Source organism: Taudactylus pleione, unplaced genomic scaffold (genome assembly GCF_031769625.1).
Source record: "Taudactylus pleione unplaced genomic scaffold, aTauple2 ptg000378l, whole genome shotgun sequence".
NCBI lineage: Eukaryota > Metazoa > Chordata > Amphibia > Anura > Myobatrachidae > Taudactylus > Taudactylus pleione.
This window is the reverse complement of record NW_028284779.1, coordinates 7,483,937-7,510,137: the sequence shown is the minus strand read 5'-3', so window position 1 is coordinate 7,510,137 and position 26,201 is coordinate 7,483,937. Positions and strand designations below refer to the sequence as shown.

The 26,201-nt window shown below is 47.7% G+C and overlaps 1 protein-coding gene and 1 long non-coding RNA gene across 3 annotated transcripts in view; one reads left to right on the top strand and one right to left on the bottom strand.

Moving 5' to 3' along the window:
• The window catches only part of KIF6 (kinesin family member 6), a 309,007-nt gene that overhangs the window by 205,627 nt on the left and 77,179 nt on the right, over nt 1–26,201 (top strand). The window lies entirely within an intron of this gene.
• LOC148507948 (uncharacterized) overlaps nt 16,723–26,201 on the bottom strand; it is a 69,834-nt gene continuing 60,355 nt past the window's right edge. Inside the window, exons 2-3 of the long non-coding RNA XR_015869649.1 lie at nt 25,749–25,920; nt 16,723–17,185 (exon numbers count right to left, since the gene is read on the bottom strand). This is a non-coding gene — a long non-coding RNA (uncharacterized LOC148507948). The remainder of the gene's footprint in view (nt 17,186–25,748; nt 25,921–26,201) is intronic.

The following is a 26,201-nucleotide window of genomic DNA, read 5'->3' as shown; positions in this document are numbered from 1 at the left end:
ATTTCCTACTAATCCCTATGCCGAATGTGCTGCAGGATATCACCCCTATGCGTCAGCTGTATAGAAGTGCGGATTTTACCCAGATTTAGCTTTTCAGAGTAAAATTAATCAAGAAGCTAACTTTGCTACTTTCCTGACTGAAATGATTATTGTGCTAAAGCTGGGAGTTCTCGTCTTTGATGAAAGAAGAATGTAGTACTGTGCTGCCAGCTGGCCTCGGCGAGCATTACTCAACACATGCTAATGCCAGTGATTGTTCAGCACCATTGTTTACTCAATTACATCTCAATACATTAGACGTGTTGTACTTCGATGGACAGAGATGCGTCTTCGCTTTCTGATCGCTACATCTATCTATCCTTTGGTTCTGGTGTATTCATTTGTTGTAATTCTAGGTAATCGCGTATTGACACAGACGTCTAGCTATGGGGTCTTCTGTTCCACAGGCGGTGACAGATCTCCATCCAAGCGAGTTAGGTTTCCAGTGGACCCGAGAGTCACATTAATGCTGCAGATGTGGCGGCTGAACGCTCTGCTAATCTGTGGGATTATGTCCCGGATTCACGAGACTGAGACATGGAGCAGGCGGTGGAGATTTGTCTACTGATGCAATGCTAGAAAATAAGAATCAATGAATTGGTTAAAAATTATCCTAATTATATCAGTTTTACAGAGTCGCATCTGGGACTGGAGCGTCAGTATGAAGCCACATCTGCAGTGGGGGAAGCTCTGGGGCTGGTTGGCAGCTGCATGCACATTGGCTAGAGATGCTGCCGCATTGCGTGCGCGGGAATAAACGATGATCTCTGCCTGTATGCAGAGCTGCCCGTCCCGATCTATCCGCTTGTGGAAGTAGCTGTCATCAAGGTATAAGGGAAAAGGGAGAATGGGAAGGGAATCCTGCACAGGATAAGATTCAGTATAGAATATTGTAGAAAAGACCAACGGTAATGCAAATATCTAGATAGAAAATCTATCTTTCTTTAATCCTAGTAAAGTTGGTGGTGCACCCAGGGGTCAAAAAAGGTCAAGCGCGCAATTGCACCAGCTCTATCCTTGGTGCAACATATCAGTCAGAAATCAGGGGGAACTCTGCATACACTCACCTCCGAATAGCAGCCAATTCCGCCTACATGCCCTCAGGACACTTATTATCATGTGGGTATATGGATGGGGTTGGGTACGTTTTGTCGAATTTCATCATGTCGACATTCACAATGAGACTTCTAGGCGCCAGGCTTACTCCTGTGATCGTGTTCTCCGTGACTTCATCTGCTACTTTGTGGGTTCTCGATATTTACCATCTACGCTAAGTATCGTTCACCTTCCGGCATTGCGGCTTCCACGTTGCATACAGACCTTTGTTTTATCTGTCGCTGTGCTCCATTACCTGTCAGTGCCGCAGCATCCACGCTGCATACAGAGCGGTCTTCCATCTGCAAATGTCAAATAAAGAACTGTAGAGTAATACTATTAGGCGCTCCTGATTTTTTATCAGCCTGGTTCTCTTCCTACGGTTATTGGCCCCTCAAAAAAACAGTAAAAGCAATAAAACAATATAATTTTTAGGTGGGACCTTGGCGCATAAATCCGCTCCCTTCCACGGCCAACGCGTTTCAAGGCTGGCGGTGGAAGGGAGCTGTATGGTGGAGTCTTACATTAGTTCCAGGGGTCGCTAAATTAGATGCCGGGTCAGAGATTGTCCGGAAAACTCGATCCATGGAATTAATATCTATATGTGTCTGAAATACTGACTTCTGGTAAAGTTTGTACTCCTATTCCATTATACATCGATTTATTGTCTATATGGACAGCATTTTATCAATATTTTGTGCTATGTTTGTTGAGAAATAAATTTTGTTAAACTGTATCACACAATTGGGGGAACATTGGGCCTGATTCAGAGCCACTCGTAAGCGGCAGCTCGTTCGCTCCGAGCGATGTTTGCCCAACTGCGCATGCGTACGGATCGTTATATGCATGCGCGAACCAGTCAGTGCGGCCGAAATTCATGTGCTCGCAAAATAACGAATGCCTGCTAATTTGAGTGGCAGAAAGAGGCGTATGTGGGGGGTAACAGGGGAAGGTGCTTGAAAACGGGGAGTGGAGATTCAATCGCAGGCGTGTTTAAAGGTCAAAACGGGCGTTTTATGGGTGTGCATATTTAAAACAGCAGCGTCATTGACCACGTCACTGGGCTATTTTATAGCCAGAACTGCTCGCAAAATTGTGGTAGCAAAAACCAACCACAAGAATAGCGAGCAGCTCATACCCTGTTCGATGTACTCGATTAATCTAATAAATAGCGGACATGACGTAGGATGCGAGCGGCCAGGGGGCGTAGTTTCCCAAAAAACGACCGCAAGTTTTGTTCGCTCGTTCAGACCTAGAGGCGTGAACAGACCGCAAACAGCGAACGGTTCATTTGAATAGCCACCCCTATTTTCTGGACGAGCGAGCGCTAATTGCGTCCGGCTCTGAATCAGGCCCATTGTCTCCTTTTTTCTATATATCTTTTATATATATTTTGAACATTCCCCGTCCTGAAGGACATATACTGTAGAAGAGGATCACCTAGAAAACCTCTAAAGGAAAGTATTATTCCACGTATTTGATATTTTGAATTTCTCATATTTATTCTCTAGATGAATATTGTTTTTGATTAATGCGCCAAGGTCCCACCTTAAATTATATTACTTTATTCCATCTGCAGCTGTGTTCTGTTACCTGTCAGTGCCGCAGCATCCTCGCAGCATACCGACTGGTCTTCCATCTGCAGCTGTGTTCTGTTACCTGTCAGTGCCGCAGCATCCACATTGCATATAGAGCAGTCTTCCATCTGCAGCTGTGTTCTGTTACCTATCAGTGCCGCAGCATCCACGCTCCATACAGAGCGGTCTTCCATCTGCAGCTGTGTTCTGTTACCTGTCAGTGCCGCAGCATACAGAGCGGTCTTCCATCTGCAGCTGTGTTCTGTTACCTGTCAGTGCCGCAGCATCCACGCTGCATACAGAGCGGTCTTCCATCTGCAGCTGTGTTCTGTTCCCTGTCAGTGCCGCAGCATTCACGCTCCATACAGAGCGGTCTTCCATCTGCCGCTGTGTTCTGTTCCCTGTCAGTGCCGCAGCATACAGAGCGGTCTTCCATCTGCCGCTGTGTTCTGTTCCCTGTCAGTGCCGCAGCATCCACACTGCATACAGAGCGGTCTTCCATCTGCAGCTGTGTTCTGTTACAGTACCTGTCAGTGCCGCAGCATCCACACTGCATACAGAGCGGTCTTCCATCTGCAGCTGTGTTCTGATACCTGTCAGTGCCGCAGCATCCTCGCTGCATACAGAGCGGTCTTCCATCTGCATCAGTGTTCTGATACCTGTCAGTGCCGCAGCATCCTCGCTGCATACAGAGCGGTCTTCCATCTGCCGCTGTGTTCTGTTACCTGTCAGTGCCGCAGCATCCTCGCTGCATACAGAGTGGTCTTCCATATGCGGCTGTGTTCTGTTACCTGTCAGTGCCACAGCATCCACACTGCATACAGAGCGGTCTTCCATCTGCAGCTGTGTTCTGTTACCTGTCAGTGCCGCAGCATCCACACTGCATGCAGACTGGTCTTCCATCTGCAGCTGTGTTCTGTTCCCTGTCAGTGCCGCAGCATCCACACTGCATACAGACTGGTCTTCCATCTGCCGCTGTGTTCTGTTACCTGTCAGTGCCGCAGCATCCACATTGCATACAGAGCGGTCTTCCATCTGCAGCTGTGTTCTGTTACCTGTCAGTGCCGCAGCATCCTCGCTGCATACAGAGTGGTCTTCCATATGCGGCTGTGTTCTGTTACCTGTCAGTGCCGCAGCATCCACACTGCATACAGAGCGGTCTTCCATCTGCAGCTGTGTTCTGTTACCTGTCAGTGCCGCAGCATCCTCGCAGCATACCGACTGGTCTTCCATCTGCAGCTGTGTTCTGTTACCTGTCAGTGCCGCAGCATCCACATTGCATATAGAGCAGTCTTCCATCTGCAGCTGTGTTCTGTTACCTATCAGTGCCGCAGCATCCACGCTCCATACAGAGCGGTCTTCCATCTGCAGCTGTGTTCTGTTACCTGTCAGTGCCGCAGCATACAGAGCGGTCTTCCATCTGCAGCTGTGTTCTGTTACCTGTCAGTGCCGCAGCATCCACGCTGCATACAGAGCGGTCTTCCATCTGCAGCTGTGTTCTGTTCCCTGTCAGTGCCGCAGCATTCACGCTCCATACAGAGCGGTCTTCCATCTGCCGCTGTGTTCTGTTCCCTGTCAGTGCCGCAGCATACAGAGCGGTCTTCCATCTGCCGCTGTGTTCTGTTCCCTGTCAGTGCCGCAGCATCCACACTGCATACAGAGCGGTCTTCCATCTGCAGCTGTGTTCTGTTACAGTACCTGTCAGTGCCGCAGCATCCACACTGCATACAGAGCGGTCTTCCATCTGCAGCTGTGTTCTGATACCTGTCAGTGCCGCAGCATCCTCGCTGCATACAGAGCGGTCTTCCATCTGCCGCTGTGTTCTGTTATCTGTCAGTGCCGCAGCATCCTCGCTGCATACAGAGTGGTCTTCCATATGCGGCTGTGTTCTGTTACCTGTCAGTGCCGCAGCATCCACACTGCATACAGAGCGGTCTTCCATCTGCAGCTGTGTTCTGTTACCTGTCAGTGCCGCAGCATCCACACTGCATGCAGACTGGTCTTCCATCTGCAGCTGTGTTCTGTTCCCTGTCAGTGCCGCAGCATCCACACTGCATACAGACTGGTCTTCCATCTGCCGCTGTGTTCTGTTACCTGTCAGTGCCGCAGCATCCACATTGCATACAAAGCGGTCTTCCATCTGCAGCTGTGTTCTGTTACCTGTCAGTGCCGCAGCATCCTCGCTGCATACAGAGTGGTCTTCCATATGCGGCTGTGTTCTGTTACCTGTCAGTGCCGCAGCATCCACACTGCATACAGAGCGGTCTTCCATCTGCAGCTGTGTTCTGTTACCTGTCAGTGCCGCAGCATCCACACTGCATACAGACTGGTCTTCCATCTGCAGCTGTGTTCTGTTCCCTGTCAGTGCCGCAGCATCCACACTGCATACAGACTGGTCTTCCATCTGCAGCTGTGTTCTGTTCCCTGTCAGTGCCGCAGCATCCACACTGCATACAGAGTGGTCTTCCATCTGCAGCTGTGTTCTGTTACCTGTCAGTGCCGCAGCATCTACATTGCATATAGAGCAGTCTTCCATCTGCAGCTGTGTTCTGTTACCTGTCGGTGCCGCAGCATCCAAGATGCATACAGACCTGTCTTCCATCTGCAGTTGTTACGTTACCTGTCAGCGCTGCTGTGTCAACACTGAATAGAGACCTGCACTAATCACCTCACCTCAGCCAGCAAGTATGTTACTTACATCTGCCTGTGTACTAACTTGTTACTCCTCAGTGCTGAGCCAGCGAGTTCAGCCGCTGTCTTTATTCCATCACACCGCTGGTACAGTGCATGCAAGTTATTCATGCTGTTATACGATCTGTGCGCAGCGGTTGTCCAAGTTATCAGGTTATACTATTGTGCTGACCTTGTTTTGGTTTCCCAGCACTGTGTGCTATTGTCTTGGACTGGTTCAGAGAAGGGTGCTGGTTCCAGGGCTAGGGTTCAGTGTGCAGTATACAGTCTGTGCACTGTGGTGGTCAGTAGCTGTATTACCTATCCTGACTCTCAGTTTCTGAGTTCCTCACTGGTTTCAGTTTCAGGTCTTGCGTCAGAGCTGTACCAGAGTTGCAACTTTTGCAAGTTGTACTCTGACTACATAAGACTCCGATTGCTGGTTTGGGTTCCGAGTTCCTATCTACCAGTACTATAGTATTCTGATTTCCGGGGGTCACCCTTGTCGCTGGAGTATATTCCTGGTCTTACTGACCTTCACAGGTCACTACACGAGGGGTTGCCCAGTAGACCTGGCCTGTTCACCCCGGTTCCAGTCCAGTATCCATGCTTATCACAAGTCTGTAGTTTGTACATGGTCACTAGTGTATCTAGTTCCTGTTCATACCCATGAGCCAGAATTTAATCAAGCCGCCTAGCTTACTATGCACGTCAGTCAGGCCTAAGGGTCCCGAGCCCGATCTACATAATCCCCAGACAGTGACAGACATGATTATAATATCGACAAAACAATGTGTCCTTGTGCAACGCTGACTTACCTGAATATACAGTGATGTGTTCTGGGTCCGGCTATCAGGTGATGGTGACTTCCGGCTGTGATGTAGTGGTGTTGGTGACGAGTAACGCTAACTCTCCCCCTAGTCCCTAACCCTCCTCTCCCTGCAGATGTCGATATGGTGACTGCATCCCATTTGGATGTGTTACTGTCAGGAGTCGGCGGAATATATAAACTTAAACATCCCCAGGGGAGGAGATTATCTGTCCCATGACCCAACTTTGCAGTGTCATTTGCATTAGTGGATGCTTATTAATATGCGAGGATTAAATGGGTACAAATATGAAATAAGACACTGAGGATGCGATGCACTAATGTCCCCTGCTGTCTTATATGCACAAATTGGGTGCAGACTTTTCGTCTTTTCTCTGGCAGAATTTGGGCCTAAATTCTCCATGCAGAATCTCCCCAACGACTCGGCAGCACTGAATTAATTCACACTTTTGTTGTTTCAGCTCCACTTACAGACTATAAGTTGTGCCGTTTGTGTTGCCAGAACCATACACTTCTGTAAAGACAGCATGTTCCAGCATGGAACCGGTTTTCCGTGGAATCCGCCGCACCCACAATCATAGTCGCTCACTTTTGTTGCCACTGTTGCTTGGATACTGTTGTGTCATACCCCAGGGCGTCAGAAATAAACACAACTGTGTCTGATGATATAAAGATACGGTGTAATGGTTAGCGTTACTGCCTCACAGCACTGAGGTCATGGGTTCGATTCCCACCACGGCCCTAACTGTGTGGAGTTTGTATATTCTCCCTGTGCTTGCGTGGGTTTCCTCCGGGTACTCCGGTTTCCTCCCACACTCCAAAAATATACTGGTAGGTTAATTGGCTCCCAACACAAATTACCCCTAGTGTGTATGTGTGTGCGCATGTGATAGGGAATATAGATTGTAAGCTTCACTGGCGCAGGGACAGATGTGAATGGTAAGAGATTCTCTGTAAAGCACTGCGGAATACGTGTGTGCTATATAAATAACTAGTAATAAATAAATATGGCTGAAATGCTCTGAAGGTACCCTGAGCTCCAGGAAGACACATACAGGGAGCAAACGCCCTTTCAGCAGGGCCGCAACTAGGGGGGGGCTAGAGGTGCACGTGCACCGGGTGCCGGAATGCAGGGGGTGAAAAAAGGCTTGGAGGCTGCAGATTCAGAAAACAGCCATCCAAAAAATGGCCGCCACCAAGGAGGAGACAGATGCTAGAGGTCCTTACTGGACCCATAGTGTCTGTCTCTTCCTTAGCGGCGGCCATTTTCAGCAGATTCCATGCGGACTAGCCGTCCTACTGGACCTCTAGTGTCTGTTAGGCCAGCACAAGTCCCGGGAGAAGATGCTGAAAGCTGCATCTTCTCCCATGAAACCCCCTGGCAACGAGCATAAACCCCATAGCAACGAGCATGTAACCCCCTGGCAACGAGCAGGTAATTTTAAAATAATTAGAAGTCTTACTGTGGGGCATAAAATGGTGTCGTGCAAATATGTAAGTGGCACTTTGGTAATAGGTATTACAGTGTGTGGCATAATGTATAATGGGCATTATGGTGTGTGGAATAATGTAAGTCACTATACCAGGGACGTTTGACGAGTGCAATGCCTTATGGAGGAGCAAGGACAAAATCCAGGTACGGGAAAGGAGGGGGCGCAAAATTGCTGCCTTGCACCAGGTGACAGATATCCTAGTTTCGGCCCTGCTTTCAGTCTACAGATCTGATTATGGAAAGACTTGCACAAGTAATAAAGGAAAGAAAGCCTTTGTTGTTTTACTAAGCTCCACATTCTAGGTCACTTCCTCAGTAGCACCTACAGTACAGTGCACCAAGGTGTCCATGAACCATCCACAAGGCCTAATGTGCACAATGCTTCCGCCTAGCTGCAATTCACCACTTAGCTTCTTCTGATGCCTCAGTGTCCGGTCTCAGGGCCTGATTCAGACCCGGACGGTATCTGCAGTCCGTTCGCAATTGCCGATGGTGGCTAATCTGCGCATGCGCTAACTACACTGTGCGATCACTTACCCAGCAAAGACAGCCCAGCAGAGTGAGTGACAGGAGAGGCCGTTTGTGGGTGGTGACAGGGGCAGTCCTTTAAAAACGGGGGGTTGGAGATGGGAACGCAAGTGTGCCCGAGTGTTTCAACGCCGTTTTAGAGGCGTGCATAATTAACAGGCAGCGTCATAGTGCACGTCACCAGCCATTTTTTTCCTCAGTTTTCCTCGCAATGCTATCGGTAAAAAAAAGCTACCACAAGCACTGCGTTCACATCCGATAGTGGTCGATGTACCAATGCTTTCATAAACTTCCAGGCGATGACGTGGGGCAGTGGGCGTCTCTGCATACGCTAAGGAGAGTCTGCATACACAAAGTGAACACTCGTACAGGTACGAAGGGCGTGCTAATGCCTTGGCGAGCGATTGCTCCCCGCCGCGTCACTTTCAAATATTTGCATACGCATCATGCGATCGGATGCTCATAGCGACCGGATCTGAATCAGGCCCCCAACCCTGACCAGTATTTGTAGTAATATATATCAGATGTCTTTACGGATGACCAGAGCGCTCTTTATCCTTATCCCTTCCTCTACTTTAATTCTGAATAATAAAATAGCATTGCTGGGAAAATCAACAGGACAGTGTGAGCAGGAAAAGTTCCAGCGCTCAACATTCTTTTCCCTGTTCAAATTGTGTTGATATATTTAGTGAGAATTCGGTCCAGAAGGTTTAAGTGTGTTGCTGTGTCTGAGACGGGCATTCTGCTGCGTGGCTCGGTGAGCCCAAGTGTGGTTATCATGCAAAGGGTGGCACCAGGGCAGCCACACAGGACATGAGTGCACGGAAATATTTTCTCATAAAGTAATAAAGTAAGAATATAACCTTACTGTGCCAGATCTACAATTTCCAGGCCTTATTCACTGACACGATAGAGCCAATCTGGGAATTATTACTATAGAATTAGTAAGGCATGAGCAGAGACGCACGCAGAGAGGAAGAACCTGAAGAGACAGACTGTGCAAAAGTGTAAATGTCACATCGAGGTCCGAACACTTTATTGCTGTCACTTTCCATATATTCAACTTTTCTGTTGTCTCTTAAAATACGGTTTGGTTTAGCTTCATGTATAGCTAAAATGAATCCTGAGAGTGAGGGGTCTATTGGTGTCTATTTGCATGAAACTTCTTATTGTGATACTCAGGGGTATATTTACTAAGATGGGAGTTCTATTAAGAAGTGATGTTGCCCATAGCAACCAATCAGATTCCAGGTATTATCTTCTAGATGGTGCTAGATAAATGAGAATTAGAATTTGATTGGTTGCTATGGGCAACATCACTTCTTAATAGAACTCCCATCTTAGTTAGTTAAAGATTCAATGCACTATGGCAGTGCGAAACTGGCTCCATTCAAAGTATTGGATGAGACCCGAAGACCTACAGGTGCACAATTGCTCTCCTTGTTGCAGAATAAAAAAAAAAAGGCCCCTAAAAATGCGCCTTCTCCAGCCCCTGCTGACATTTCAGTAACGTCGCTCCACAGGAAGTGAATCTCGTTTTTGCTCCGGTGCTGGAAATGTCTACACTCCATCCTGCCAAGCCAGGCACGTCATACTGTAAAATCATATGTGTCGTCGCAAATTGCGACGCACTGCGGTTCCACAGCCAGTGAATAATTTGCTCTTCTGAATTTTTCGCCAGTGAGGACAGACCATTATGCACTTTCTTTAAGTGGGGTTAACTCTGTGTATTTAGCCCGTCTCAATAAAATGCCACCAGTAAAACCACGAAGAACCATATGTGATCGCTGTTAGTGCCTTAGGCTGCGTATGTGTTATCTGCCTAATGGAAAACATGAGCTGCCTTTATTTGTATTTGTGTAGACAGAGGTCATTAGAGAAATCTTCTCTGGTAAACCGCCGACAACCTGGCCTATAACCGTGTAAACTGTGTGAGCAATCTTTAGTGTAATCGTGCAGTACGTGTCTCCGTAGACAATACAATATACTGGAACATCACTTGTTTCATCAGTAAATGCTGTTATTAATATGGTTTCGTTCCAGCATCTCTGCCCAGATCTGTTTAGAATAATCAAGGGAAAGATGGACTGTATGATTCCATTACTTTATTCTCAGTATTATGTGAAATGTTTTAAGATCCAGATTAATTTCCTCCTTAAAACACATGCACTATATTATGATTCCTTAAATGTTTTTATAGACATGTTTCTGTTTTTATGGCCACATATGTACAGAGAACATTCCTTAGATATGTCCTCTATTTAAGTGGGGCCCTCTTCTACTGTTTTAAGGCTCATGCAGCAGTTTATCATATTCTATAATGTGGTTTCGGAGGGATAGTGACGGTATGCAGGAATGCAAGAACATTGCTGCATTAAACTAAGCATGAAGGGTTTGTGTAAGGTCAGCATGTGACGTGTGCGTTTCCATCATTTGCAGACAATGAGTAAGCAGATCTGTGCTGCTTTGTGATTGCTGTTCTGTCAGGAGTACACTGTGCAGCTCTATCTACTCTACACATCATGCGGATGTTATGTCCTGTGTGATTGCTGTGCTGTTAGGAGTATACCCTGCAGCTCTATCTACACATCATGCGGGTGCTATGTCAGCTGTGTGATTGCTGTGCTGTTAGGAGTACACTCTGCAGCTCTAGCTACACATCAGGCAGGTGTTATGTCAGCTATGTGATCATTGTGCTGTTAGGAAGAGTATACTCTACAGCACTATCTACACTTCATGCAGGTGTTATGTCAGCTGTGTGATCATTGTGCTGTTAGGAGTATACCCTACAGCTCTATCTACACATCATGCAGATGTTATGTCAGCTGTGTGATCATTGTGCTGTTAGGAGTATACACTGCAGCACTATCTACACATCAGGCAGGTGTTATGTCAGCTGTGTGATCATTGTACTGTTACGAGGAGTATACTCTGCAGCTCTAGCTACACATCATGCGGGTGTTATGTCAGCTGTGTGATAGCTGTGCTGTTAGGAGTACACTCTGCAGCTCTAGCTACACATCAGGCAGGTGTTATGTCAGCTGTGTGATCATTGTGCTGTTAGGAGTATACACTGCAGCACTATCTACACATCAGGCAGGTGTTATGTCAGCTGTGTGATCATTGTGCTGTTAGGAGAAGTATACTCTGCAGCACTATCTACACATCATGCGGGTGTTATGTCAGCTGTGTGATTGCTGTGCTGTTAGGAGTATACACTGCAGCTCTATCTACACATTAGGCAGGTGTTATGTCAGCTGTGTGATCATTGTACTGTTACGAGGAGTATACTCTGCAGCTCGAGCTACACATCATGCAGGTGTTATGTCAGCTGTGTGATAGCTGTGCTGTTAGGAGTACACTCTGCAGCTCTAGCTACACATCAGGCAGGTGTTATGTCAGCTGTGTGATTGCTGTGCTGTTAGGTGTATACTCTGCAGCTCTATCTACACATCATGCAGGTGTTATGTCAGCTGTGTGATTGCTGTGCTGTTAGGAGTATACTCTGCAGCTCTATCTACACATCAGGCAGATGTTATGTCAGCTGTGTGATTGCTGTGCTGTTAGGAGTATACTCTGCAGCACTATCTACACTTCATGCAGGTGTTATGTCAGCTGTGTGATTGCTGTGCTGTTAGGAGTATACACTGCAGCTCTATCTACACATCAGGCAGGTGTTATGTCAGCTGTGTGATCATTGTGCTGTTAGGAGGAGTATACTCTGCAGCACTATCTACACATCATGCGGGTGTTATGTCAGCTGTGTGATTGCTGTGCTGTTAGGAGTATACACTGCAGCTCTATCTACACATCAGGCAGGTGTTATGTCAGCTGTGTGATCATTGTGCTGTTAGGAGGAGTATACTCTGCAGCTCGAGCTACACATCAGGCAGGTGTTATGTCAGCTGTGTGATCATTGTACTGTTAGGAGTATACTCTGCAGTTCTAGCTACACATCATGCGGGTGTTATGTCAGCTGTGTGATTTCTGTGCTGTTAGGAGAATACTCTGCAGTTTTGGTAAAGAGGTCTATAGTTATATCTTCAGTATAGCGGGATAGCTTTAAAAGTTTTCTGTAAACCGCAATTAAATAGAGGTTGGCGAATTCTCCAGAGAAACACAGGTCATTGCTGCATTATGTCAGTTATAGCACCAGTGTCTGGCACTTTGCATGTTCCTTGTACTGCTTCGTCATGCTTGGAACAAACAAGACTATAGTCCTTTTCTGATGTCGCTCTGCTCGATTCCACCGGATTATGTAGACGCTGGGGCAAAGAGCACAAAGTTGTGTATCAATACTTTCACATGTGTGTGTCTTTTTATATTTCCTGTTTACTGTCAAGGTTTGAGCTCTGAGGCTGGGTACACACTAGATGATATATTGGACCATTTGTCGCTTTGATCCGAATTGGAACGACATATCGTCCACATCGTATAATGTGTAGGCACTTTTGCGCGCTCCCATGCTTCATTCCTCTCATCTTCTCTTCTGCTGTACTGCATTTTGAGCAAACCGTGAAGTGTGTACGCCCAACCGGAAGACCAGGCGATATGTCGTTCCGATCTGGGCTATGAAGACGTCACCTCAGCAACTCCCATATCCTCCACTTCTCATCCTACAGTCGGCTTGTCGCATGCTGTTCTCCAGTAATTGTTAAGATGGTCGTATGGTGTTTAAAAAGCAATCAATATATTGTTAACGATCTAAGAACTAAACAATGCAAGATATATCATTCCGTCGTTTGGGGGATTGCATAGTGCATACTACAGTATATTGTTTGTTCTGGGAATGAAGAGAAATCAGAATGACAATTGCATCGTTTGCACATCGTCTAGTTCCCAGAACTGTATGTACAAATAGCATCGGTTTTCTGCGCAAATACCATTGTCACAAAGGACAAGGAACTTACTACGTTACAATTCACAGCTATGGTAAACGGATGCACACATCGGCATATATAGTGCTGTCCACCCAAACCAGTCTTGTCTTGATGAGTGTATGTGCTCAGAGCATGCCGCAGAATTTGAATGTACCGAATCTCCGAGATGGGTTTGGTACGGGATGCCGGCGCGCGGGATACCAGTGGTCAGTATCCTGACAACAGCATCCGTCAGGGTTAGGATACCGACACCTGTCATTAAGTATCCTAACCACACCCCTAACCTCCCCCTAGTGCCTAAACATAATCCCCACCCCCCAGTACCTAATCCTAATCTCCCACCCTAGTGCCTAACCCTCCCCCTAGTGCCTAACCCCTCCCCCTAACCCCACTACTTACCGTCCGGAAGCAAGCGATCAGGACTGGTGTCAGGATTCTGGTATCACAGATGGACCCCGAGTGGGTTTAAGAACAGTCTTCTGATACTGGAAGGATGCTGGCTTGAGAGGAGTACTGCTCATGAGTGGCCCGTTAGATAGTGAGTGTCTCAGACGGACGTTTACCTAGAAAAGCACGTGGGTACCGACTGTAGGTAACTGGATAGCCGGAGGGGACGTTGATGTCGTGGACTTTAGCAGGGATCCCAACTGGGAGCAAGAGCCAGGAGAAGCACTGCTGCACACAGAGGTAAACGATGGTAGCTGGATCCGGAAGCAGGCAGAGTCGTAATGGCAAACTGGACTGGAAACACAGCAAAGGAGCACAGAGAACTAGCACCCAGCAAGAGTTGGGAATAACGTTGCACTGGCAATGAAAGGACTGCAGATCAGCCCTTAAATACCCAGAGGAAGTGCAGGATTGGTTGCTAGGACTCCTGGAATGCTCTGCCTGGATTGGCTGGAATGTGTCACATGGTGAAATCCAAGATGGCAGCGCCATGTCGCGCTGCAGCGCTGCCAAACCTGACCCAGACTCACCTAGTGCTGAGCACTAGCATCCCGACAGCCGGGATTTCTACTGGATCCCATCCAATATATATATATATACCATTTGGTAGATGGAAGCCTCAGCATGACGTATTAAGCAGGTGTACCCTGTAGTAAAGAAAACCATATTAACAGCTTCTCCCATAACGCTACATTCTCTTATTTACTGTAAATAGCCTGGTCTAATAATGGAATCGCACGTAAAAATAACCAAGAAACAAAGGACATCTGTATATTGTATCCACATGAATAGAACATTGAGTCTAGACCCTGGAGAACGATCTGGAGAGCTCAGCCTCCTAACAGCCGCAATTATGTAATCACTCAGCATGAATAGGAATAATCAGGGGAGAGGTATCATACAAATAGGCTAATTGTGATAAATGTATAAGTATCACTCGTCATCCTATCAGGATTAATAGAGAGTTCTTACAGCAAAACTTCAACTTCAACAGAAGACATTTAAACATTGTGCCTGTAGTGAACGAGCCAGCCAGACAAATCTAGGAGCCAGCCAGACAAATCTAGGAGCCAGCCAGACAAATCTAGGAGCCAGCAAGGACTTTTAGCGAACAAGAGATGCGCATTTATTTACACCAATAGAAATGACCCGAAAAGTTAAGCGTAATGGGCTGATTTAGAAGTGTACGCAGAAGCGGTGCCGCGGCTGTGTCTAATGGCTGTCGCCTGTTTGCAACTTTATGTAAATGCAGCCCTTCCCAGGTGTACAACCGTGCGCATGAATGTGCGAGCACTGAGACGCCCACTTTCAACTTCCATACACGCTGTAATACCGCCTGGTGCGTCTTAAACTGCTGCCATCGGTCGCTACAAGTGTGGCCTTTAAAGTGAACGAATGAGCGTACTCAGACACTTCAGTGAAAAGCCTATAAGCCGGACCATCTATGTAGCTGTTTAGCCACCATCCAATAACGCTCAGCACATTCAAAGACATCTGTTACCGGGCATCTCTATTGCAACAGCGCCTTTGTGTGTACACTCTGTAACACATGCGCCAAAGGAGATTGTGGGGATATTTGCGCACGCACAAAGCAAGACATGGCTCAATTGCGCCAACAATTGTCTAGGCCTGGATAGTAGGCAGGTGCTGTAATCTTCTGTTGGTGCAGGATGCTCATGAACGGTAATGTGAGTCATGTGACTCTGGACATTTTTGCCCATTGTGGGCCTGATTTAGAGTGGTCCTTCATTTTGCAGCCCATCCATTCACGTAATGTTACAACCACAAAATTGTAGCGTACGTGCGTTACACATATATCTAAAGATACGTGCAACTCTTAATACGTATGTTAACTCATCAAGATGCACTTTAATTTGGCCGCAGTAGAGATTAGGGATGGCCAGATTAGCAACCATTGATAGTTTGCCACCGATAGTTGATGGTTCCGCCATTAATGGCGGAGAGGACAACCATGTTTTTTTTTTTCTGCCATGGCGTGGGGGGTACAGAGCTTACCTCCGCCCTTGACTTGGCCACCATAGACCTGTCACCTTCCCCTGATCAGCCCTCCGCCCTTGTTACCCGACTTCCACTCACATAGTGTTGCTGCCTGCACTGTGTGGTTAATGGTCATTGTTAAACAACGATTAAAAAACCAACTACTCCCCCCCCCTTCCCCCTCTCCACCCCCATATTCCATCCCAGTGTCATCCAGCCTTGAGTAGGAGTAGCACTGTTGCCCCCCACGATCCTTTGGGCAGTGGAGGTTGGGGTGTTGTGTAAAAGATATGTAGATAATCATGGTCTAAGCGTGAGAAACTACATGTCACCAAAAATTGTGTGGTCATATTGGCACTTGTAGATGTATACGCAACTGCATGCCCTGGTAGCCAAGGCCCCCTGGTATCAGTAGTACCACACCCCTGATACACTAGCACCATTACTAGACAAAAAAAAACATTGTTAAAAATAAATAACTGTACACACACTCTTATTCCTATCACAGTAACTATAATGTTTCTGGTATGTACACATACGGTAGGCGGCCAGGGAGGAAATGGGTGCGTTAGCTCCAGGTCCCCTCTATAGAGCTCCATAATGGCCCGTACACACGGGACGATCAGACAATGATCACATATCGTCTGATTGTCCTGCATGTGCTGGATGTTCGATATCGAACATCCAGCAACACGCACCAACCCCCAAATGACGTAACAACCCACGATCAACGATCGCGGGTCCCTATAACAGACAGGCTAACCTGGTCGATATCGACCAGGTTGGCCTGCATGCACGAGCGATGGTCGATATCGACCATCTGTGCCCTTGCATCGACCATCATTTGGTCGTTGGAGGGGTTAAAATAAAAGGACAATATAAACGATCAAACAATAAACAATATCGTTATCGTTTATATCGTTCTTTTTATCTGACCGTGTATGCGCACCATAAGCCCTCCGTCCTGTCTATCTAGGTTGGAGTATCTGTTGGGTCGCTGACCAGCCTATAAATACTTTTATTGGGCAAATTGCAGCCATTCTCAAATGCCCCTCACTTCTGGTCTGCAGGTGCACGGGCTGTGTTATTACCCACTTACAGTACATTGTATTCTATTATAACAGGAGTGAGGTGGCACATTATTATGATTTATTATTATTGTATAAAAATGCAGCTCTGTACAATGAGGGGCATCACCATACAAACAAATTGCCTCCAATGACCCGAAACAGACGATAAAGATGGCTCAGCCCAGTTGAGCTTACAATTTAAGAGATGTGGGGAACACATGATACATGCCGGTTGTAGCTGGTGATGGGAAGGGTGTGGTATTTGTCGACAGTTATCATGTCAGTCAAATGGTCGACATGAGAATGTTGACCTTCTCCCACTCCAGCATCTTCTTCCGGGTCAGTCTTTGGGGACGAGCATTCCTATGCAGCTGTCAGTGACGTAGTACAGAGACGATGGGAGTTGGACACATGAAAGATGAACCAGTCATTGTAGCTGCAGTCACCCATAACTGTCCTTCATCATTGCTACCAGGTGACAAGTCAGGGTCTGTAATTACCAGATGCATAAATAAAACGTCTGCAGATCATCTGGGACTCCGACACTAGACAGGACCATCCTGTGGGTATATTGAGAATCGGTATCAATTCTGAATTTAATCTAAACAGTTACAGCAGCAGTTGCTATTTTTAGGAAGATTTCACACATTATCCATCATGTATTCCTGATGACACTTTAATTAAAGGCTGCTTCCATAGGAATGTGTGACTCAGAGCAGCCGGCACTGAGCTGACTCACATGGCAAACACTAAGTGTTATAGGACAATGCACCAAGGATATGGGCCCCCCAATATTACAGGTGGTGGGTGACGACTCTCTGTGTATGTTGTTGAACAGTGACAGCTTAGTTCTGCTTATCCTGGGCTTGCAAATCATTGGCATCATTTCTTTTAGCCTTCACTTAAATCTGTAACGGCTAAGGGTCCTCATTATGCCCTGTAAAATTGACACCCCACTAATGCACACTTATCCTTACACTCAGGATACTTACTCCCTGGCAGTGGGAATGCTTTCCTGACCCAGAAATGCCAGACACGTTCAGTTGCCTGATTCTTGGTGATGGGCCAGTTTGATCAATTAATGATACAACCAGTGATCAATTTGCACACACAGATGTCAAGAGTTTAATCTTTTTTGTCTGTCAGCATGCACGCCTACCTGCCCACTCGCCCATCAAAGCATGCCTACTAGTAAGCGAGAACGCACTGGCTTATTTAGAAACGCATAGAAGACAGTGTTTAAACAGTCCGACACACCTGCCTTTTTCATTTGAAACCCACCTTTTTTATCCTCTTGCAGGCTGCTCTGGGTCACACTCCACCCCCCCCCCCCCCCCCGGGATAGTTTAACCCTTCCCTGATTAGAATTAATTGTATAGATGACTGTAACACAGGGTCTCCTGGTCACATGAGCAGGGGTTCTTTAATTGCTCTCTCCATCCTGTTTAAAGCTCAGAGATTAGGCCTGTGTCAACAGACCTGGATAATTCTTACTGCTGGCTAGGAGAAAGATTCGACACCTCACTGGCCGGTCTGTCTCTCCTTGGCTTGTAAGCCTGACCCCTTGTGGGGTTATAAACAGACCCCAGTCTTTGATCAGCGCTTCAAGTGAGAAAACCACAGACATTAACAACTGGTATGCTAAGCCTAGGGCAATAAGTAAACACTAGCCAGTCAATTACCTCTCAGCTATCTGCCATACAATTTAAAATACACTTTTCCAGCAGAAAATAGATATTACATACAATGTGAACAGTACAATTTGTTAAAACGCCCATTACAATACGAACTGGGCTTCTCCGCTACAATGGGGACATGTTCTGATGTGTGCACAATACTGGAGAACTGCTCTGATGTGTGCGCAATACTGGAGAAATGGGGATATACTCTTAAGTGTATACTATACTGGAGAGATAATGGTGACATGCTCTGAAGTGAGCACTACACTGCAGAAATGGGGAATGCTCTGATGTGTGCACTATACTGGAGAAATGGGGAATGCTCTGATGTGTGCACTATACTGGAGAAATGGGGAATGCTCTGATGTGTGCACTATACTGGAGAAATGGGGAATGCTCTGATGTGTGCACTACACTGGAGAAATGGGGAATGCTCTGATGTGTGCACTATACTGGAGAAATGGGGAATGCTCTGAAGTGTGCAATATACTGGAGATATGGGAATATGCTCTTAAGTGTATACTACACTGGAGAAATGATGGGGACATGCTCTGAAGTGAGCACTACACTGGAGAAATTGGGAATGCTCTGATGTGTGCACTACACTGGAGAAATGGGGAATGCTCTGATGTGTGCACTACACTGGAGAAATGGGGACATGCTCTGATGTGTGCACTATACTGGAGAAATGGGGACATGCTCTGATGTGTGCACTATACTGGAGAAATGGGGAATGCTCTGATGTGTGCACTATACTGGAGAAATGGGGAATGCTCTGATGTGTGCACTACACTGGAGAAATGGGGAATGCTCTGATGTGTGCACTACACTGGAGAAATGGGGACATGCTCTGATGTGTGCACTATACTGGAGAAATGGGGACATGCTCTGATGTGTGCACTATACTGGAGAAATGGGGAATGCTCTGATGTGTGCACTACACTGGAGAAATGGGGAATGCTCTGATGTGTGCACTACACTGGAGAAATGGGGACATGCTCTGATGTGTGCACTACACTGGAGAAATGGGGAATGCTCTGATGTGTGCACAAAACTCGAGAAATGCTCTGAAGTGTGCAATATACTGGAGATATGGGAATATGCTCTTAAGTGTATACTATACTGGAGAAATGATGGGGACATGCTCTGAAGTGAGCACTACACTGGAGAAATGGGGACATAGGGCCTGATTCAGACCCTCTCGCAAGCGGCCGCTCGCTCAAATGCGGTCGATGTTATGCAATTGCCCATGCGTATGCATCGCATTGCGCGTTCGAGAACTAGTTCCAGCGATCGGGAAATGCTCACTTACCCAGCAAAGACAGCCCTGTGGGTGGTAACGGGCAGGCCAGTAGCAATGGGGATGTGGAGGTGCGAACGCAGGTGTGCCTGAGTGTTTCAACGTTGTTTCAGAGGCGTGCATAATTAACAGGCAGCGTCATAGTACACGTCACCTGGCTGGATTATACACTGAAATGCTCGCAGTGCTTGCGATAGGGTACAGTCAACCGCAAGTGCTGCGGTCAGATCCGATGGAACCTGATGTACCGATGGTTGTATACACTTCCTGAGGATGACGTTCGCTAGTGGGTGGCTAAAGACTATAAACACAAAGTGACCGCTCGCCAAGACATAGTGGGCGTGCTTATGCCTCGGCGTGCGATCGCCTGCCTTGACGTCACTTAGCTGAATTTCCATACGCTGGGAGCGAGTGGCCACATCTAGCGAGCAGGTCTGAATCAGGTCCATAGTCTGATGCATGCACTTTACTGCAGAAATGGGGACATGCTCTGATGTGTGCAGTGACGTAACTAGAGAGTGGTGGGCCCAGGTGCAAGAATATGCTTTGGGCCCCTCTATGCTGTGCCCCCAGTAGTGCCCCTTACACAGTGCCCCCAGTAGTAGTCCCCCCTTACGCACTGCCCCCAGTAGTAGTCCCCCCTATGCATTTCCCCCAGTAGTAGTCCTCCCTATACAGTGCTCCTAGTGCCCCGCCCCATACATAGACCCCAGTAGCGGCCCCCCCTATACAATGTCCCTATTAGCGGCCACCCCCCTATACAGTGCCCCCAGTAGCGCCCCCCCATGCAGTGCCACACTGTCAGTGCCCGTGCCCACTTACACACACACACACACACACACACAAAAATACATCTTACCTGATTCCCCGCTCCTGCCGCGACCGCCGCTGTCTGCTCCTCCCAGCCCGCTCTTCTGCACTATGGGAGAGACATCATGACATCTCTCCCATCACCCGCTGCCGGGGGAGCCAGAAGGCAGAGCTCATGAGTGAGCTCCAGCCGGCTCCCTCCGTGGACGCATCAGGCAATGAGAGTCTGTCTGACTCTCATTGGCTGCTATAACAAATACACAGCCGTCGCTGGTGGTGGTGTGTTTGTTACTGTGTAATGCGGACCGCTCTCACTGCGGTGTGCTCTACACTAGTGAGGCTCGGAGGACACTAGCGGCGGGTGCAGCGGCGGCTATGGGCCCCTGCACCACAGCGGGCCCCGGTGCAAGCCACCGGTTACACCGTCGCTAGTTCCGCAACTGGATGTGCGCACTTTAGTGGAGAAATGGGGACATGCTCTGATGTGTGCACTATAGTGGAGAATGGGGGCATAGGCCCTGATTCAGAGCCGCTCACTGCCCGCTCGCTGAGTTTGTGGGCATTTTTTGTGTGCGAGTGGCCAGGAGACCATTGCGATAATCGCGACCATCGGCCTTGCGACGAGACCCTACGGTAGGGTCTAGGCTGCCGCAAGGCTGAGTGGACCTCCTACTCTAATAGAGCAGGAAGTCCACTACTGATGTTAGTAAGACCTCCCTACAAACGGCAGGCGTTCCTAAGGGAACACCTGCTTTTGTCCAGCCACCCCCCTACCCGCCCACAAAACTGGGCGAGCTGTCACTCCCCGTCGTGACTGAACTTCAGTCGCTTGGCAGGGCTCGCGCTCGCCAGACGCGGCGCATGCGCAGTACACAAACATTGGGCCGCTTGCGAGCGGCTCTGAATCAGGGCCATAGTCTGATGTGTGCACTATACTGGAGAAATAGGGACATTCTCTGATGTGTGCGCTATACTGGAGAAATAGGGACATTCTCTGATGTGTGCACAATACTGGAGAAATGGGGACATTGGCCCTGATTCAGACCCGCTCGCTGCTGCAGGCAGCTCGCAGGGTCTGTGGGCATGTTTTTTTTTTGCCGGGCCGCTCGCAAAGCTGTGGGAGACCTCCAACAGCTTGTGCGAGCGGGCAGGAGGCCGTCACGATAATCGCAACAATTGGCCTTGCGACGAGACCCTGTGGTCTCGGCTACCGCAAGGCAGAGTGGACTCCCTGCTCTAATAGAGCAGGAAGTCCACTACTGACATCAGTAGTGATGTCAGTAGGGCCTCCCACAAACGCCAGGCGTTCCTAAAGGAACGCCTGCGTTTGTGCAGCCACCCCCCCTCCCCACCTACAAAATGGGGCAGGCTGTCACTCACCATCGACAGCCGTCCCGTCTTGTAGCGAGCCCCGCAGCGACTGAGCTGCAGTCGCTGGACGGGGTCGCGCACGCCGGACGCAGCGCGTGTGCAGTGGGGCACCATCGAGTACACGTCACCTGGTAGATTTTTACACAGAACTGCTCGCAGTGCTTGCGGTAGGGTACAGTCAACCGCAAGCACTGCTCTCTGATCCGATCGTACCCGATGTACCGATAGTTGTATATACAGGGTCTCGTCGCAAGGCCGACAGTCGCGATTATCGCGAGCGGGCGGGTCTCAATCAGGGCCACAATCTGATGTGTGCACTATACTGGAGAAATGGGGACATTCTCTGATGTGAGCACTATACTGGAGAAATGGGGACATGCTCTGATGCGTGCACTATACTGGAGAAATGGGGACATGATCTGATGTGTGCACTATACTGGAGAAATGGGGACATGCTCTGATGCGTGCACTATACTGGAGAAATGGGGGCATGCTCTGATGTGTGCACTATACTGGAGAAATGGGGACATGCTCTGATGTGTGCACTATACTGGAGAAATGGGGACATGCTCTGATGTGTGCACTATACTGGAGAAATGGGGAATGCTCTGATGTGTGCACTATACTGGAGAAATGGGGACATGATCTGATGTGTGCACTATACTGGAGAAATGGGGACATGCTCTGATGTGTGTACTATACTGGAGAAATGGGGACATGATCTGATGTGTTCACTACACTGGAGAAATGGGGACATGCTCTGTGCACCGTGCTGTACAATCAGGCATGATATATTAACCACTGTAGACGGAAATTCTGAATGATTTTCAGCTACAGTATGACTCGTCCACTTTACATCTGTTTACAGAGCTGCCTAGAAGACCTCTGACTAAGGAAAGGTTTTGAAATATGTTATCTGCATCAGCTGGGCCAAAAATAATGAGTGGTCAGTTTAGGAAAATAATTTAGGAATGCCACACTCTGGTCTAAATTGCATGTGAGCAATATTAAATATCTCCCAGTGTAGCGGTATCTTCAAATATGCATAGCATTCTCCCCAGGAATGTCTGGCTTCTCCTTGTTTTCTTTGATAATAAATATTTGTATCAGATTTTCTTTGATAATAAATATTTGTATCAGATTTTCTCATTTTCAGTCCACCCATATTAGACAGTAAATAGTACACCACTCGTGGACAGATAACCACGCGACTCGTATGCTTTGTGCACTGATGCTGAGTGCAATATCTACCGCGCTGTCCAAAAACATCACAGCAAACGCTGCTTTTCTTGGGACGTTTGATGCACTTTTCATTCTGATGATTACAGAGTATAAAATACAAGAACCCCTGGTATTTGAAAGCCCAAAAAAAGAAAAATGAGATGTGGTCTATGTATACACAGCTGTTCCTTGTACTTTATCCTAAAAAGCAAATAATTTCATTATTGAGGCTGGGAGTGGTCGTTAGACCCACATAGGAGTCATGGATGATGCAGAAGGAACTTATAGCAAATAGCAAAGGCCCCGTGTTTGCAATGATGTGTAGGTGGATTTTTAGACAGGTTAATGTCACCATCATTTTCTCTATCCATAAGTAGAATATAATATATATTAGATTTTGGATTAATGTTGACTTAATGGTGGAATGTCTGATATGTATATCCCTTAATGCCATATCTTCAATGGCGCAAATATCTAGAACATAGATTATTTCCTATTCAACATACAGTACAATTGGCTGGTTCTGTAGCATATGCAGTATTTAATCATGTGTCATTCGTACTTTGTGGACACACTGGCCACTGATGAAGAGTTGCCACCAGGAGTCCCCATAAGACAGGGGTCAGGGAACTTTTTTACCTTTTACCCCAAAATATATTTAGATACGCATACATTACCCCCTTGATTTGAAAGGAAGGATATCATATAGTAGTGCCCCCATAGTTATGCCCCTGTAGTAGTGTCCCCATAGTTATGCCCCTGTAGTAGTGCCCCATATAGTGCCCCTGTAGTAGTGACCCTGTAGTAGTGCCCCCATATAATGACCCTGTAGTAGTGCCCCCATATAATGCCCCTGTAGTGCCGCTTGTAAAAAAAAAAACACTTACCTTAATCCCCGCTCCTGCATTCGCCGCCGTCCTGTCCGCCCGGCTGCTCCTCGGAACTATGGGAGAGACGTCATGACGTCTTTCCCATAGTGAGCATGGAGAGAGGCAGATTGCAGTTGTGATTACGCACGCAGACACACTCCGAAATATGCTAATGTTTGTAAACGCAATCCCGTCACAGCCCAACATAAGGACCCCCACTTTCCCTTACTCATATCCGTAATACATTGCAAGTCAGCGAAACCATCTGTAAGCTCTGACCTTACTCAGAATTTGCTAACCTCATCGCACACAGCGATCAGTAATGAATTAGGCCCTTAGTCTGCAGTCAGAGCTGACGCTGCCACTAGGGGAACGTAGGTGGTCTAAACACTGACGATTTGACGCTGGCGTAAAAAGTGGCAACTGGCAGCATCTCCCATGTATCCCTTGTAAAGCTGCCGCCTTCTGCTCCTCCATGCTGGTAACGGGCTGGTGGTGTGGCACAGAGTTATGACGATAGCGCCACGCTTCCAGTGCCCCTTACTCCCCATTCGGTAAGAAGGGGGGTTGTTGAGCGTCTTAGGAGTATGTGACACTGGCAGCTGGTGTAGCGCTGATAAGGAGGGCGTTTAGGGTCCCAATCCTGACAGTACTGCTGGGCACCCCAAGGTTGAAGCCCCCAGGAAAAATTGAAGAGGCGATATGGGATTTCAATTAACCTAATTTAGGGCAAGATATAAATGTTAATTGCAAATTAAGTCTGCGGTCAGGGGTACAGATGGGGACAATCAAAGCACAAGATGAGTCCGCACCAGGTAATCCCAATAGTGATCCATAAGATACTGGGTCTGATTCAGAGACGGACGCTCTGAAAGAGCGCTCGCTCTGAATCAGGGCGTTTTTTTTTTTTTTTTTGTTCGGCCACCTGGCCGCTCGCATAGCTGTGGGTGACCACCCACAGCTATTGCGAGCAGCCAGGTTGATGGTCGCGATGGTCAAGACCATCGCAACAATCGGGCTTGCGACAACACCCTTGTGGTAGGGTCTCATGGCCGCAAGCCCCAGAGAGCTTCTGGCTATAATAGAGCCGGAAGCTCTCCCACTGACATCACTGGTGATGTCAGTGGGGCCGCCCCAAACGGCAGGCGTTCCTTCGGGAACGCCTCCATTTGGCCAGCCACCCCCGCTGCCCGCCTACCTAACGGGGCGGGCTGTCAATCACGATCAACAGCTCGCCCCCTTTGGTGCGAGACCCGGAGCAACGGAGCACCCGTCGCTAGCCGGGTCTCGCGCATGCGCACAATGGAGCCCGCTCCGTCGTGCGCATGCCCAGTGGGCATACACCGACCCGGTTGCGAGCGCTCAGCGATTGCGACTGGGTCTGAGTCAGGCCCTCTGTATACTGCCTGGAGAGCTCGGACCACATATATCATCTAAGGGTGTGGTGTTTTTTGTCGACATCAGAATGTTGACATTAACCATGTAGACCAGGGGCGACTCGTGAGCCACATGCGACTCTTTTGAGTTTCCGATGCGGCTACCGGCCCTGGAGAAACTCCACCTAAGATGGGTACACACTATACGCTAACCCTAACCCCGCTACTTACCTTCGGGATTATGGCAGGTGCCGGGATTCTGGCGCCGATATTCTAAAGTGCCGGCATCCCCTTTGCCGGGATATTGACTGTATCCCGTCTGTACAACATAATGATTTTATAGATGTTACATAGCGTGTTTCAGGGAGGATTCCCTCCTAATGACCTATTACACAGGGACAGTAACTAAAAGTGTTTGTGTATTAAATCTAATATTCGGAATAACCGAAATACAAATACATCACATATATCTCTGTAAAGTCTTGTCGCTTACATACCTCTGAGAGAGACATTTTTCGGGGGTTAATCCATATTTCGGGAGAATGCAGTCTTGCAGTTAATGAACCAGCCACTTAGGCATGGGGCACGTTTTGCTTCAGTGATCATACTCGTTCCTCGTGAACTGAAAGGCCTTTCTGTAATCCCCGTACATTTCCTCTATGGCATTACCTGATGTGGAGCAATGAGAATATTCATCAGAGGCTGCTTATTATATATGTAATGATATATGTCACATATGCTTGCTCCTGGCTCTTGCTCCCTCTGATATTAGGATATAATGGGTCTCAGTAGAAATGGTCCTGTATCCAGCTCTGTGATCTCGCTGCTTATATAGAAGTTCTTGGTAGTATCAATGACATTACAGAACAGAGGGCAGGCAGTTGCTATACATTGTGAATGCAGAAACGGAATGAGAAAATCCATCTTGTATAAATGTAATTTGAATACTT